Source organism: Rhinoraja longicauda, chromosome 29 (assembly GCF_053455715.1).
Source record: "Rhinoraja longicauda isolate Sanriku21f chromosome 29, sRhiLon1.1, whole genome shotgun sequence".
Lineage (NCBI taxonomy): Eukaryota > Metazoa > Chordata > Chondrichthyes > Rajiformes > Arhynchobatidae > Rhinoraja > Rhinoraja longicauda.
In genome coordinates, this window is record NC_135981.1 from 11,596,395 (window position 1) to 11,611,856 (window position 15,462).

The following is a 15,462-nucleotide window of genomic DNA, read 5'->3' on the forward strand; positions in this document are numbered from 1 at the left end:
CAGTATATGTATGCAGTTAGGATTCTGAATAATAATTTAAAAATACAGCCAATTGTGATATTTATTACACTAACTTCTGAAAACCTACTATTCAATTGTTTGGAAATCTCAATGTTTTGTTATCTGGGTCATGGGGTTTGGTTTTATGTGCTCCCTTCAAGATCACAGGGGTCCTGTTCTGGTGGTGCCTATAAATTCACTGGGTACCCCATGATCAATAGGTTCAAGGACAGTGGATTCCCAACAACCATCAGGCTTATGAATCACACAACACCAACCACAGCAACTCTGGTTTTCAATGGACTGTCTCTGTTTGTACTACAAACTTAGGTTCTGCACTATTATGGTTACCCAGTATCATGGTTATTAATTTATTGTATTCTTGATTATATATTATATGTGCGTTATTAGATTTATGAGCCTGTTAAACTGCAGCAAGCAAAAATGCCATTGTTCCATTGTCAGTACATATGACAATTAAACACTCTTGATTTCCCTGAGCTCCCTGTAAACTTGCCCGGTACATTGCAAAAGCTTTTTTCTGCTGAGCCATTGAGAATGCCCCAGGTATTTTCACGTTGGAATTCACATTGCAGCTGTGTAAAACTTATGTTTGGCCACATTAGGAGTAGTGCGTGCAGTTCTGGTCACCACACTTCCTGGAGGTGCTGCCTTATACTCTTACACCTAACTCTATCTCAGTTATTCTGTAATTGTACTTTAGTTTCTTTTTTGTATTACTTTAGACTGCTCTACAATCTTGCATCGTTCTATTGATTTGCACTTGCCTTATTTGTTGTTGTATTTGTCATAATTGTATGCATACTGAGTACCATACACTTTGAGTACCATATGAACAAGGAACTTCATTGTACCCTGGTGCATATGAAAATGAATTCACCTGAAATCTGATATGATGTAGAAGCATTTGAGGGAATGCAGAAGAGGTTCACCAGGATGTTTGGATTGGGGAGTGTTAGTTTTAATGAGAGATTGGACAAAGCTTCAGAGATCGAGATGAGATCTGATGGAAGTTTGAAAGTGATGGGCTTAAATGAGGTAGATAGTCAAATACTAGAGGCCGTAGGTTTAATGTAAGAAAGGGGAAAGTTTTTATTTTTTACAAACAGTGGAATCAGCTGGCAAGGAGGATGGTGGAAGCATTAATGTACGTTTTGTTTTATTTTTAACTCTGTGTATGTGGGCGGGTGGTGGGGGGGTTGGGGGAAACCTTTTTTCAAATCTCCTCCTCAACGGAGATGCGACCTTTACCGTGTCGTATCTCCGTTCGCGCTACGGCCTAACATCGTGGAGTCGGCGGCCTCCAGCTGGGATCGACCTTGAAGACTCCGGTCGCAGGGCCTGGACTTACCATCTCGGAGGCTTCGGCCGTGGGCCCTGCAGACCGCAACATCGGGAGTTCGCAGGTCCCTGGCTGGCGACCGGTTTTTGGGAGCTCCAGCCGTAGCAGCTTCGACCGCCCCGAAGTGCGAGGTATGATCGACCCGCTCGCAGGCCCCTCATCGCCCTGCGTGGCCTGGCCGCGACACTTTCCATCGCCCGGTGGGGGCTCAGGACTTTCATCGGCCTGCTCGGCTCGGCTCGGCTCGGCCCTGGGACTTTCCATCGCCCGGTGGGGGCTCAGGACTTTCATCGGCCTGCTCGGCTCGGCTCGGCCCTCGGACTTTCCATCGCCCGGTGGGGGCTTCAAAAAGTTGGGAGCCTCGATCACCTCGTGGCACCACGGGAGAAGAATGAGGAGGAGATAAGACTTTGCCTTCCATCACAGTGAGGGTGTGCCTAGAGCAATCACTGTGATGGCTGTTTGTGTAAAAATTGTATCTGTGTCCTGTGCTTTTTGTTGTCTACTGCCGGACCCTGACGTGAGAGGACGCTGGCGTTGTTTATTCGCCGCTTCTCCGTTAGGATAGTTTGTCTGTTTGTTTTTATGTTTGATTGTTTATGTAAGCGCTTTGAGCTTCTGGAAAGGCGCTATATAAAATAAATGCTTATTATTATTATTATTATTATTGTATGGCATAGTGATTCTTAAGAAGCATTTTTTGACAGACATATGAGCATGCAAGGAATGGAAGGTGATGGATCGTGAGCAGGCAGATCACATTAGTTTAATTTAGTATCATGGTCGGCATAGACATCCCACTTTTTAAGAAAGGAGGGAGAGAGAAAACAGGAAATTACAGACCAGTTAGTCTGACATCAGTGGTGGGGAAGATGTTGGAGTCAATCATAAAAGACAAAATTGCGGAGCATTTGGATAGCAGCAACAGGATCGTTCTGAGTCAGCATGGATTTACGAAGGGGAAATCATGCTTGACTAATCTTCTGGAATTTTTTGAGGATGTAACTAGGAAAATGGACAGGGGAGAGCCGATGGATGTAGTGTACCTTGACTTTCAGAAAGCCTTCGACAAGGTCCCACATAGGAGATTAGTGGGCAAAATTAGAGCACATGGTATTGGGGGTAGGGTACTGACATGGATAGAAAATGGGTTGGCAGACAGAAAGCAAAGAGTGGGGATAAATGGGTCCCTTTCAGAATGGCAGGCAGTGACTAGTGGGTACCGCAAGGCTCGGTGCTGGGACCGCAGTTATTTACAATATACATTAATGACTTGGATGAAGGGATTAAAAGTAAAATTAGCAAATTTGCAGATGACACAAAGCTGGGTGGCAGTGTGAACTGTGAGGAAGATACTGAGGTTGCAGGGTGACTTGGACAGGTTGTGTGAGTGGGTGGATGCATGGCAGATGCAGTTTAATGTGGATAAATGTGAGGTTATCCACTTTGGTGGTAAGAATAGGAAGGCAGATTATTATCTGAATGGTGTCAAGTTAGGAAAAGGGGACGTACAATGAGGTCTGGGTGCAGGAAGCATGCAGGTACAGCAGGCAGTGAAGAAAGCCAATGGAATGTTGTCCTTCATAACGAGAGGAGTTGAGTATAGGAGCAAAGAGGTCCTTCTGCAGTTGTACAGGGCCCTAGTGAGACCGCACCTGGAGTACTGTGTGCAGTTTTGGTCTCCAAATTTGAGGAAGGATATTCTTGCTATTGAGGGCGTGCAGCGTAGGAAGGTTAATTCCCGTAATGGCGGGACTGTCGTATGTTGAAAGACTGGAGTGACTAGGCTTGTATACACTGGAATTTAGAAGGGTGAGAGGGGATTTTATTGAAACATATATGATTATTAAGGGGTTGGACACATTAGAGGCAGGAAACATGTTCCCAATGTTGCGGGAGTCCAGAACCAGGGGCCACAGTTTAAGAATAAGGGGTAGGCCATTTAGAACGATGAGGAAAAACTTTTTCAGTCAGAGTTGTAAACGTGTGGAATTCTCTGCCTCAGAAGGCAGTGGAGGCCAATTCTCTGAATGCTTTCAAGAGAGAGCTAGATAGAGCTCTTAAGGATAGCGGAGTCAGGATGTATGGGCAGGAACGGGGTACTGATTGAGAATGATCAGCCATGATCACATTGAATGGTGGTGCTGGCTTGAAGGGCCGAATGGCCTACTCCTGCATCTATTGTCTATTGACATCATGGGTCAAAGGGCCTGTTTTGTGTATTGTGCTATATCTGAAAAAAGTAAATTAGCAATATGCTGCGATAACAATAATGGTGAGGTGGGATAGAGGGGATAAAATCCAGTAACCCTGAACATCTGCCAGAGTAATGGCGTTCCACAGCAAGTGATTGAAACAGTGCTTCAATAGAGGATCACCTAGTGTTCAACTGTTATTTTCGATAGGACACAACTCAAAACAACTTAATTTTAACTGAAACAGGCAAAAATATTGCAAAAGCCATTTTTATTTTCTCAGACAATTGAAATTGCTAGAGTCTGAAAATTGTAACAGGATTCATTCAGCATAATAAGCTTTTGGCCTAGAGCTTGCTATTATGATCATGGTAAAACTGACAGTGCTCACTGTCATTACACCATGCAACGGACAGTAGCTTCAGGAGAACTTGGTTAAAAATGGAAATAGTAAATTTGCCAACAGTGATTCTCAGTTCACCAGATTTGCTACTTTGCAACCTTCTCCAGTATAACCCTCTAATTTCAAATGACCTGACTAGCATTTTGGCATTTATAAAATATTCTTCTTGTGAAATATTATTCATTATACATGAGTTGCAATTGAATTTTTAATGAATTGAATTACAGTTTTTAATAACTTCTCCGGATTTAAGGAAAACTAATTTTATGCTTTTGAAATCATATTCGTAAATCAAAATGGATTTTAGTTTCTCTTTCCATAAGTTTAAAAAAAAAATGTTTTGTCTTCTTAATCATGTATTTGTTCTAATTTGAGGTACACTCCAAAGATCCACAAGTTTCTGAGTGAAGAAATTCCTTCAAACCTCATCCATTACTGTCTGATACCTTATCCCTTAGATTTAGTCTCTTGAGTCAAGGTACTGAATCTCTCGCCATCTGTCCTGTCAAGCATTTCAGATTTCTGTATAGAAATTAAAGTTGAGAATAAACGTTCCAGGATTCTTGATGTTCAGAAAGGGCAGACAAATGGGAATAATTGTTCGGTGGTGGAGAAGGTGGCTCGGATAAAGAATTGAGTAATCGACCTTGGACAATAAGAAATAAACTAAGTATGGTGGTTATAGAGTGGAATAAAACAAAACAATTATTGGAATAACTACAGCATCACCTCCCACAGCACCAGCACCCCCTCTCCCAACAGATGCAACACAATTGGAGAGGAAATCAATAAAGAAATAAGAAGACTGTAACCAAGGTTGACATCATAATCATGGGAGATATCAACCTGCATTTGACTTGATCAATTAAATTAGCAAAAGTAATTTGAAGGATGTGTTCACTGAATGCATTTATGATAGTTTTCTGAAACAATATATATTTGAACCAAACAGAAAACTATTTTGGACTGTCTTGCATTGTAATACAGATTAATTAGTATTCTAAAGGGACCCACAAGGGAAAAGTAACCACAGTATGACAGTATGTAGTTTGAGAATGATAGATCATGTGGGAACTGAATGCTTTCATTTAAATGTATTCAGTTATGCTGCTGTGGAAGCTGATAAACTGAGGCAGGTAAGGAAATTGGATTGTAAATTTTGCTAGAAGATAAACAAACGCAGGAATTCTAAAAGTATTTCACAATTTCTAAGATCATTACCTTTCAAGTTGAAAAGAAAATGCTTGTTTTGTGGCAAATGTTTGTTGGCAGTATCAGTGGTTTTGAAGTGTGTTACTGGAGTTCAGGCATTTGTACTGTCCTCGAACTTGCTGTAATTTCTGGACTTATTAAGTGACAGAAGCTGCCCAGGCCTTCATGGCTCTGAGATGTACTGCTCCATATTAATTGTATTGCATTGGCTGAATTCAAAACGTTGCATCCAGTTTTACTTTCTGTCAAAGACTCGATGGACATTGCACTCCCAACCTAGTTGTCACTAAAAGCTTTGCTATCTTTTGCCTGATGCCTCCAGGATCCGGGAGGCTGCAGGTTTCCACTTATATAAACATAGCACAAAAAGTAAGGAAATTTGTGTTTGGTAGATTATTTCTTTGTTGTAACAATGCTTCTTGGCAATAAATCTTATACCGTTGGAAAGCCTGTTTATTTCCCTTTTAAATGGTGCCACATTTGTAAGGAACATGCATTTGTGGGATGAGCAGCAGAGCTGAGTATGTGGGTTGCGCCCATGAAAAATCTGCCAAATCTTCTCTGCCAATGCCAAACAGCTTATTCTGCCATTGACTCTTGTTCGGTGTTGTTTGGTGGATTGGATGATTGAAGTCTGAAGAAACAAGACACATTGGCAATTTAACAATTTATTCATTTAATAAACAGGAGCCTCAGTAGCATGTGGAAGAACCATACACAGCCACAACAGCCTGGCACCTCCTCCTCATGCTGGTCACCAGCCTGGTCACACACTGTTGTGGGATGGCATCCCATTCTTCAACCAGCATTTGTCGCAAGTCAGCCAACGTGGTTGCATTGGTCACTCTGGCACGAACAGCACGCCCAAGCTGATCCCACAAGTGTTCAATGGGGTTGAGGTCAGGACTGCTGGCAGACCATTCCATCCTCTCCACTCCCAAATTCTGGAGGTAGTCTCTGAGAAACCCTGCTCTGTGGGGGCGAGCATTGTCATCTTGGACGATAGAGTTCGGTCCCAGACTGTGGAGATATGGGATTGCTACTGGTTGCAGAATCTCATCTCGATATCTCTCTGCATTGAGATTGCCTCCAATGATGACAAGCCTCGTTTTTCCAGTGAGGGAGATGCCGCCCCACACCATCACACTGCCTCCACCAAAAGATGTTACTCTTTCGGTGCAGCAATCAGCATAGCGCTCTCCGCGTCTTCTCCACACTTTGACCCCATGATCCAACTGCCGTAGGCAGAATCTGGACTCATCGCTGAACGTAACGTTCCTCCACATGTTCAGGTTCCAGTGCACGTGTTGCCGACACCAGCGCAAACGGGCCTGACGGTGAAGGGCAGTCATGGCAGGCCTCCTGGCAGCCCTATGAGACCGGAGAACGGCTGCGTGCAGTCTGTTCCGAATTGTCTGGGCAGAGAGCCGTCGGCCATATCATCCTGCAAACCTTGACTGCAAATCTGTAGAAGACAGCCTACGGTTCCTAAGTGCTGACAGGGTGAGGAAACGGTCTTCTTCGGGTGTCGTCTTCTTGGGACGCCCACTTCGCGGCCTGTCTCTGACATCCCCCGTTATATGGAACTTGGCCTTCACTTTGGAGATGGTTCTAGGGCTCACTCCAAATAATGCCGCAACTTGGTTTTGCGGAACACCAGCTTGAAGTTGCCCAATTGCACGGGCCCTATCCAGATCAGTCAAACGTGGCATGCCGATTCTTGGAGCAGACACCTACTGACCACTGTAGCAGGGCCCATGCTCACAGATGCTGCCAATCAGGTGCCAATCAGGCACCTGATTGTCAGCACCTGGGGGTACCAGAAGCTCAAAACAAGTGTCAATAGCAACAGCAGAATAAGCTGTTTGGCATTGGCAGAGAAGATTTGGCAAATTTTTCATGGGCGCAACCCACATACTCAGCTCTACTGCTCATCCCACAAATGCATGTTCCTTACAAATGTGGCACCATTTAAAAGGGAAATAAACAGGCTTTCCAACGGTATGAGATTTATTGCCAAGAAGCATTGTTACAACAAAGAAATAATCTACCAAACACAAATTTCCTTACTTTTTGTGCTATGTTTACATGTGGCCGAATGGCAATAATGCAGAGATCACCTGTACTTGATAAATTTAGGCACGAGGATAAGGGTGACAGCGGGCCCATTTCAGGATGATTCAAATGAATGTTGTTAAGAGGAGTGTTAAAGACTGATGATTGGGATATTATCAGGAACAAACAACAACAAAAAAGACTGAGTGTATATAGATTTTGAAAGTCGACCAACATAGAATTAAAAGATGTTGCAAGAGTTTGTACAATTGTGTTACAAGGAAGGAAATAGTAAAATATAAATGTGGGTCCCAATAATGACAATAATGGGGGAAATTCTAATGAGAAATAAAGAAATAATAAGGCATTAAGCAAATATTTGAATATATCTGCATTGCAGAAGTCATAACAAGTTTTGCAAAAGTGGAGAAGGATTAAGGGTTCACTGAGGAATTTAAATTAATATCACTGAAGCAAAATTACCAGAGAAATTAAGGATCAAATCACCTACACCTGAGAAAGTAATGTTAAGGCCTCAAAACAATATAATGAAGGATAACAACATAATATCAGGAATAATCAATGTGATTGATGGCAGCTGAGCCAGCTTTTGATTAAATCACTCACTGGATGCATGGAATCATTTGGAAGTTGAACAGCAACCCAATCATTGTTGGAAGAAAGGAACATTTTTCTGATGTTATGTCTTTTATCCATTATTTTTGGAGCCAGTGCAGAGTGCTGTTATCTCACAGCTACTGCAAAATCTAGAGTTTTATTTCCAATATTTTGAACTTTAATTCTATTATTCTTTCCTGTGTGTGTGGCAGTGTTGGCACAATAAAGTTTTTGAATTCCTCTCAATCATTTCTTACAAGGTTGTTTGAAAGAAGGAAGAGTACATTTTAGATTTGATTAGGCTTGGTTTTCATAGACAGTGGATTGTTTACTGAATTATCAGTTGTTATTTTTCCATTCTTTCTGTTGCCATACAAGTATATTGTAACTGAGAATGCCAGTTATTATGCACAATGTTGTATTTACTAATGCTTTTCAATAAGGTAAGAATTCAGGTTGAACACCTTACTTTTTAAAGAAAAAGGCCACATTCGTGCTCTAGCCTTAATCAGCCCACTAGATACATCGAATAATTTTGAAATAATTTTGCTTGAATTGTTGAATGTGCACCATTTCACTCTTAAATTGGCAGATTTTTTGGTCAAGGATTATTCTTAGAATGAAAGAATATTCTGAGTATTGAATTTAAGACACATCTTTGCAGTGCAGTGCTACTCTAGTTGCAATTTGTGCTTGAATTTTTCCCTTTTTTCTCCTTTCTGTTGAATTTTTTGCGGATAACTATTTTATGGGAAGGCTTTTGTACAGTGAGAATTTCATAGGAGTAACACCAACTGATCTTCCTGGGGATCAGAATAAGAACATATGAAATAGAAGCAAGCAAAGAGTCTTTTGATCGTGGGGGGACGGGCACAGGGACAGTGGGGGGGGGGGGGGAAGAATAATATCTGGCTTATCATCAATTGAAACAATCCACTGGATCTTTAACTTGCAATTTTGCACAAGCCTTTTTTTTCACACACAGTTTAATACAGAATACAGAGCCTTTATTTGTTTAATAAATTGTTTTGAAAATCCACATGTACTTCTCAATTTTAGGAAGAATGTCTGTCTGTCTGTCTGTCCCATGCCCTTACACAGGCAAAACGGTACACGATAGCATCACAATGTTTGGCTCAACCTCCTCACCATTCCCCTATGCTGTGAATAAACCCACTTTCATTACTTTTTTTAACACAATTTACCGTATAAACTTGAATAAATCCGTCCGTGCCTCCCCCCCCCCCCGGAGGACCGGCGCCCGTCCCGGTCTGCCCCGCCCGCCTGACCATCCTCCCATACTGCAACGCGCTGCAGAGGCACTGGCAGAGGGTCCAACAAGATGGCCGTCGCTCACCGCTCGCAGCAGGAGAAATGCCGCCGAGGTTCAGTGCCTTCTCCCTGTCCACTCTCGCCTACTCACGGCCCCGGGAGACGCTCCCTGCCCGGCAACAGGTCCATGCCATCTCCCCCCGTTCCCCAGCCGAGCTGCAGGAGACGCTTCGGCACCGCATGAGAAACGGGGCCGACGTCACTGCTTTTTCCCCTCTCCCCCCTTGCTGGCACACGGCCATGGGGGCACTCCCCGCCCGGCAACGGCTCCACGTTTGGGCCGAGGGAGGCGGGAGCAGAGGGGTGGAGTGGGAGGGGGGAGGGTTGAAGGGGATGGAGGGAGGAAGGGAGGGTGAGCGGAGGGAGGGGGGGTGAAGGGGATGGGGGAGGGGGTAGGGAGGGGGGAGGGAGGGATGAAGGGGAGGGGGGATGGGGAAGGGGTGAAGGGGAGGGGTGAGGGGGGTGGGGTGAAGGGGAGGGGTGAGGGGAAAGGGGTGAAGGGGGAGGGTTCAAGGGGAGGAGGGGGTGATGCACCAATGCAGGAGAGTTTTGGACCCAACGGGTCCACTTGGTCTAGTATACATATAAAGTTGTATTTACCTGTCCGAAATATCTTTGGCAGAACTAGGCCCTGGAATTCTTTATGCACACTGGAATCTAGCCTAATTTCAGTCACCTTGATCTGAATCAGGCGCTCCATTTTTCTTTGGTTTTGCTTAATTATCTTTCGTGAATAGATTTTTTTTTCTCAACGTGAAAGGTTGCATATATGCCGAGAATCACACTAGAAAATGTATCACTTTTGAGTACAATGATATAAATAGAAAGCCTTATATGCTATGACTTAATTCAAATTTGTATATACATTATGTGATTGAGAAATTTTAAATTTATATTATGTGTATATTTAAATATCAGTTTATTTTTGGTTATGCTGTCTATTGTTCAAGGGGATATTCTATTTTTATAATGGATTGCTGGCTGATCTAACGGCTTAAATCAGGTCACCAGTGTATGTTTAATTGTTCAGTATCTGAGCAAATTAGGGCAGCATTTCGTGAGAGAATGAGATTTAAGCATATATTGTGATCATTATATTTGCTTACCTTCTTTTGGGGAAAAAACAATGACCTAAACTTTTAAAAAACAATGAACTAACTTTTATCTAATAATTTACAGCTTTTACTATCCTTGATTATTTCTTAGTTCGATGCTGGACGTAAAAACCATGATCCATTACTTGTCCTCTATAGCTCAGGCATTATCACACTCTACTCTTACCTTATCCCTTTCCCTAATCAGGGCCCTGATTTCAACCTTAAGAGAACATGGCGTAGAATTTGTAACATGGGAGAATTCAATAATGTGCCTTGGGAATTATTGAAGCTTGTTGTGTGGATCCAATACCAGAGTAGTGTTGGAGTGGAACACAATGAGTGCATAATGTGTCTTTCATTAACAACTATTTCCAGGCTGAAACCTGTTTCAATTATACTTTGTTATTCAATTTGTATTTCAAATTGATTAACGGCAAAAATAAATAAAATTATTTTGTAATACTATTCACAATTTCAGAATTGTCCAAAATATACAGTTGATGAAGTACCTTTTAGTGTAATGTAGGAAATTGACAATCGGTTTCTCAAAGGCAAGATTCCACAAATAGCAATACAAAGATGACCAATAATCATTGTAAGTGATCTCGATTGAGTGGTAACTTTTGGCAGAGTATTCCGTGGCTGTCCTTTGGAATGGTGCTACAGTATTTGCTGGACTTGGCATCGCCCGGTGCGGCTGCGGGACCTTTCAGTACCCGGGGCGGCTCGGCCGGGGGGCCTTCCATCCCCTTGCGGGGGCTGTGCGTGTCGGTTGCCTCGGTAGGGGTCGAGCTGTCTGTCCGTGGGTGCGAGGGGAGGAGAGGGGAAGTTTTGTTGCCTCCATCACAGTGAGGGGGTGTTTGGAGTCACTGTGATGGATGTTTGTGTTGGGGTCGTGTGTCCTGTGTTCTTTTCTTTTTTTGCTGTGACTGCTGAAATTTCGTTCGGTGTTGTGCCGAGTGACAATAAAGTTTTGTTATGTTATGTTATGTTATGTTACCCACCTGGGAGCTCAAAACATCATGTATCTGCCAACTTGTTTTAACAGGCAGGATTGTGCCGAAAGCTCATTGATCTATTTGCTAGCTGCTATGCATGGGTTGGCATGTTCCTAGAAGAGGAGATTAAATGTGGGCACATCCCTCCGCCACTCTGTCTCTGGGCTTCCCATTGAGTGCAGAGGCATTCCATAAACGATACAAGCTGATAGTCGGCTATTGGAAAGGTGTATATTTTGCTTTTATTAAATTATAGCAATTGTGCTTCCTACCGTCTATATTTTTTTTTTGTCATTTGTTTTCAAATGTCTTTAACCATCAGAGAGCCATAAAGGGTCAGCCACATTGTTGTAAATTTGGAGTCTTATACAGACCAGACAGGGTATCGATGGCATGTGTAGGAAGAAACTGCAGATGCTGGTTTAAACCGAAGATAGACACAAAAAGCTGGAGTAACTCAACGGAACAGGCAGCATCTCTGGAGTGAAGGAATGGCTGAAGAAGGGTCTCGACCCCAAACGTCACCCAATCCTTCTCTCCAGAGATGCTGCCTGTCCTGCTGATTTACTCCAGTTTTTTCTCGTCTATCCAGGGTATCAATGGCTAATTTATTTCCCTGAAGGTTTATCCTGAACATAACAATCTGACAGGGTCACAGTGACAGTGACTGAAACAAGTTCCGGTTGCCCAGATATAAGAGGAAATCATTAAGTTGGAAAGTGTGTAGAAGAGATATAAGGTGAGAGATAAGAGATTTAAAAAGGACATCCGAGGCAACATTTTCATTTGGCAGGTAATCTACCTCTGGAATGAGCTGCCAGAAGAAGCTATAGACGTGGATACAATTATTACTTTTAAAAGACATTTGGAACAGATATATTGATAGGAAGGATTTCAAAGTCTAAGTGCCAAATGCAGGCAAATGGGACTAGCCCAGTATGCCAACTTGGTCGTCAGGAACACGATGGGCAGACGGCTTGTTTCAATACTGTATAGCTCGATGACTCCTGCAATGGTAGGTTTCAAATTAGTCCCCTGATCAAAAATCAAGGCCTGCAGACCCTAGTCAAATAACATGGCTATTATGCTGTAGCAGGAACATGTGTCAGCGTCTGATGTTCATAATCAACAAAATCATCGTCAATACCTCTATAATAATCATCCTTGACTTTGCCCCCATGATAACGCACAGATATTACAGGAGATGTAACCACTGTTACAGGAGCCCCTATAGGGGCTCCTCAGCCCCCACTGAGGAGCCCCTATACCTCCTCTTCTGTATCCGGGGACCCCAACAGTCCATCCAGGTGACTGCATGTCCAACATGAACAGAGGTTCATGGGTACCTCTAACCTCATCTACTGCATCCATTGTTCCCAATGTGACTTCCTGTACATTAAGTGTAGAACTGGCGACTTGCACTTGGTATGCCAAGGCCTACCAGATCTTCTTGGTGCTAACCATTGAACTCCCATTCCCATACTGATCCTTCTGTCCTGGACCACCATTGAGGGGGATGGAGTGGGGGAGAGAGGGGAGGGGGGGGGAGAAGGAGAGGGGGGGAGAGGGGAAGGGGGGAGGAGAGGGTGCTGCACCAATGCTGGAGAGGTTTGGGCCCAATGGGTCCACTTGGTCTAGTATTTTATAACATTCTAACTGTTCAATTGGAAATACATTCCGAAAACTCATTTTGCTTACTTTTTTCAAATAATTACTTAATTCAAATAATTACTTAATTTTAAATTGATCTATGCTTCAATATCACCTAGGGTCTCATGTCTGTGAAAAACATGAACTAATTTTTATCTAATAATTTACAGCTTTTACTCTCCTTGATTATTAAAAAACAGAAGCCTTTCCCTATTTTTCTCAAAATGTTGAATAATTTCAATCTCTCTTAAAACACCCCTCTATTATTTTACTGTATATTTGGAAAAAAAAAAATCTATTTTGTTAAACCAATCCTGAGGTTATCAAAGTGAATCTTTGATTTTTCTTTTATGGGTGTAAATCTTTCATATTATGGGATAGTCAGCACATGGGAAAATGAATATTCTGGCAGCCTTGTAATGAAGATCTTGTTGACTGTGGAGAGTGAAGAGATTTATGCTCTGATTATTTTCCAGCTGCAGCAGGAGACAGTGGATTGTGGTGTATCAATGTTATTCAAGTGAAGTCTTCAGCTTGAAGTAGATGATGATAAGGCCAAGTATAATTGGCTTGTTAAAATTAACAAACTGGAATGGATTGAATGGATTGAACTGCTGCACTGAATGGATTTGCAGAAACATATAATTTGGAATTTTTTAATGTGCTATTTACCTTAATAAAGGCGTGTATATTAAAGAGTGTCTTCCCAACTAGCAAAAATGTATAGCTTTACACTCTTTCGAGATACAGCGTGGAAACGGGCCTTTCGCTCCATTGAGTCCACGCTGACCAACGGTTACCCCGTACATTAACACTATCCTACACACTAGGGACAATTTACCATCTACAGAAGCCAATTAACTTACAAACCTATATGGGTTACAAATTAACTTATACATTGAAAACTAAGAAATACAGACAACAACAGAGCGACGTAGCTGGTAGAGTTACTGCCTCACCATGCCAGAGACCCCACAGTTCGATCCTGACCTCAGGTGCAGTCTGGTGTTTGCGCACTCTCCCTGTGACCGTGTGGGTTTCTTCCAGGCCCTGGTTTCCTCCCATTTTCCAAAGATGTGCGTTTTGAAAGTTAAATGGCCCTCTGTAAAATGTTCCCATAGTATGTAGGGAGTGGATGTGAAAGTGGGATAACATATAAACATGGAATATAGGTGCAGGAGTAGGCCAGCACCACCATTCAATTTGATCATGGCTGATCATGTAAAATCAGTACCCCATTCCGGCTTTTTCCTCATATCCCTTGATTTCCTTAGCGCTAAGAGCTAAATCTAACTCTTGAAACCATGCAGTAGATTGACCTCCACTGCCTTCTGTGGCAGAGAATTCCACAAATTCACAACTCTGGGTGAAAACTAGTGCGAGCGGGTAATCGATGGTCAATATGGACTCTGTTTAAATGCAAATAGCTGCAATGTTTTGTCACTGATTTGAAGCTTTTGGAGAGAATAATTGTACTGGCAGGAGCTAAAACTTTTCCAGTTTACTCAAAATTTTATAAAGTTGCTTTATGAGTGATATATTAGCACCTATTTACATCACTTGCGTGTTTGAACTAATTTTCTATCTGTGGGATACTTTTCAAGAATGACAAATGTTACTGTGTTATATGTTAATTAGTATTCTGTACACGATATAGAACAAATGTTATTTAAATAGTATATGATTTTTTGAATTTACTGCTTCTATTGAGTTAAGTGCTGCAGAGGCTTATAATTAGTAGTTGTGAGTGTGCATATCTGCCTCTCTCGTTCTTCTATAAAATTGGGAAGTAAATATTTTGCATTGACGAATGTAATTTGGAGTTGATCAATGATCTGCTATGCTAAATTAGTTAACTGTTTAGCTATTGTTGTGCTAGTTAAGTCGTTATGGAATAAAGTGATGATGCTATTTGAAAAATTGCAGATGGATGGAAAATACAAGAGCATTTAACTTTGAAGCAGGAATCAATCTTGAATTAATTTAGCGTCTGAATATCTTCCATTATTGTTGAAAATGTTTTTTTGCTGCTGACTTAAAGTTTACAAATCTTTCAAATAATATGAGTAATTTGTTATTTTAGATTTGTGACTATCACATTAGTACATTAAAAATAAGGTTAACTAGGGAGAAGGTAGGACCACTCAAGGATAAAGGAGTGAATTTGTGTTGGAGTCAGGATGTAGATGAGGTCCTAAATGAGTACATCTGTATTCTACAAGGAGTAGGATATGGAAGATGATGAGATCAGTGTAGAGAATATTAATATGCCTGGGGAGTTTGGGGTCTTAAAGAACATTAAGGTGGATAAATCCCCATGGCCTAATGGGATTTATCCCAGGTTGTTGAGAGAGGCAAGAGATGCAATTCAGGAGCCTTAATGAAAAGCTTTGCATCTTCACCACCCACAGGCAAGGTCTCGGAGGACTGGAAAGTATCCAATGTTCCTTTCCGTAAGGAGGGAAGTAGAGATTCAACCGGGAATTAAATGGAAATGGAAATTGAAGAGGATTCTTCTGGATTCTTCTGAATAAAATTT

The 15,462-nt window shown here is 42.0% G+C and overlaps 1 protein-coding gene across 7 annotated transcripts in view; it reads left to right on the forward strand.

Annotated features, from left to right (window-relative positions):
* The window catches only part of LOC144607700 (protein TANC2-like), a 458,126-nt gene that overhangs the window by 76,020 nt on the left and 366,644 nt on the right, over window positions 1-15,462 (forward strand). The gene's annotated exons all lie outside the window — the stretch shown is intronic.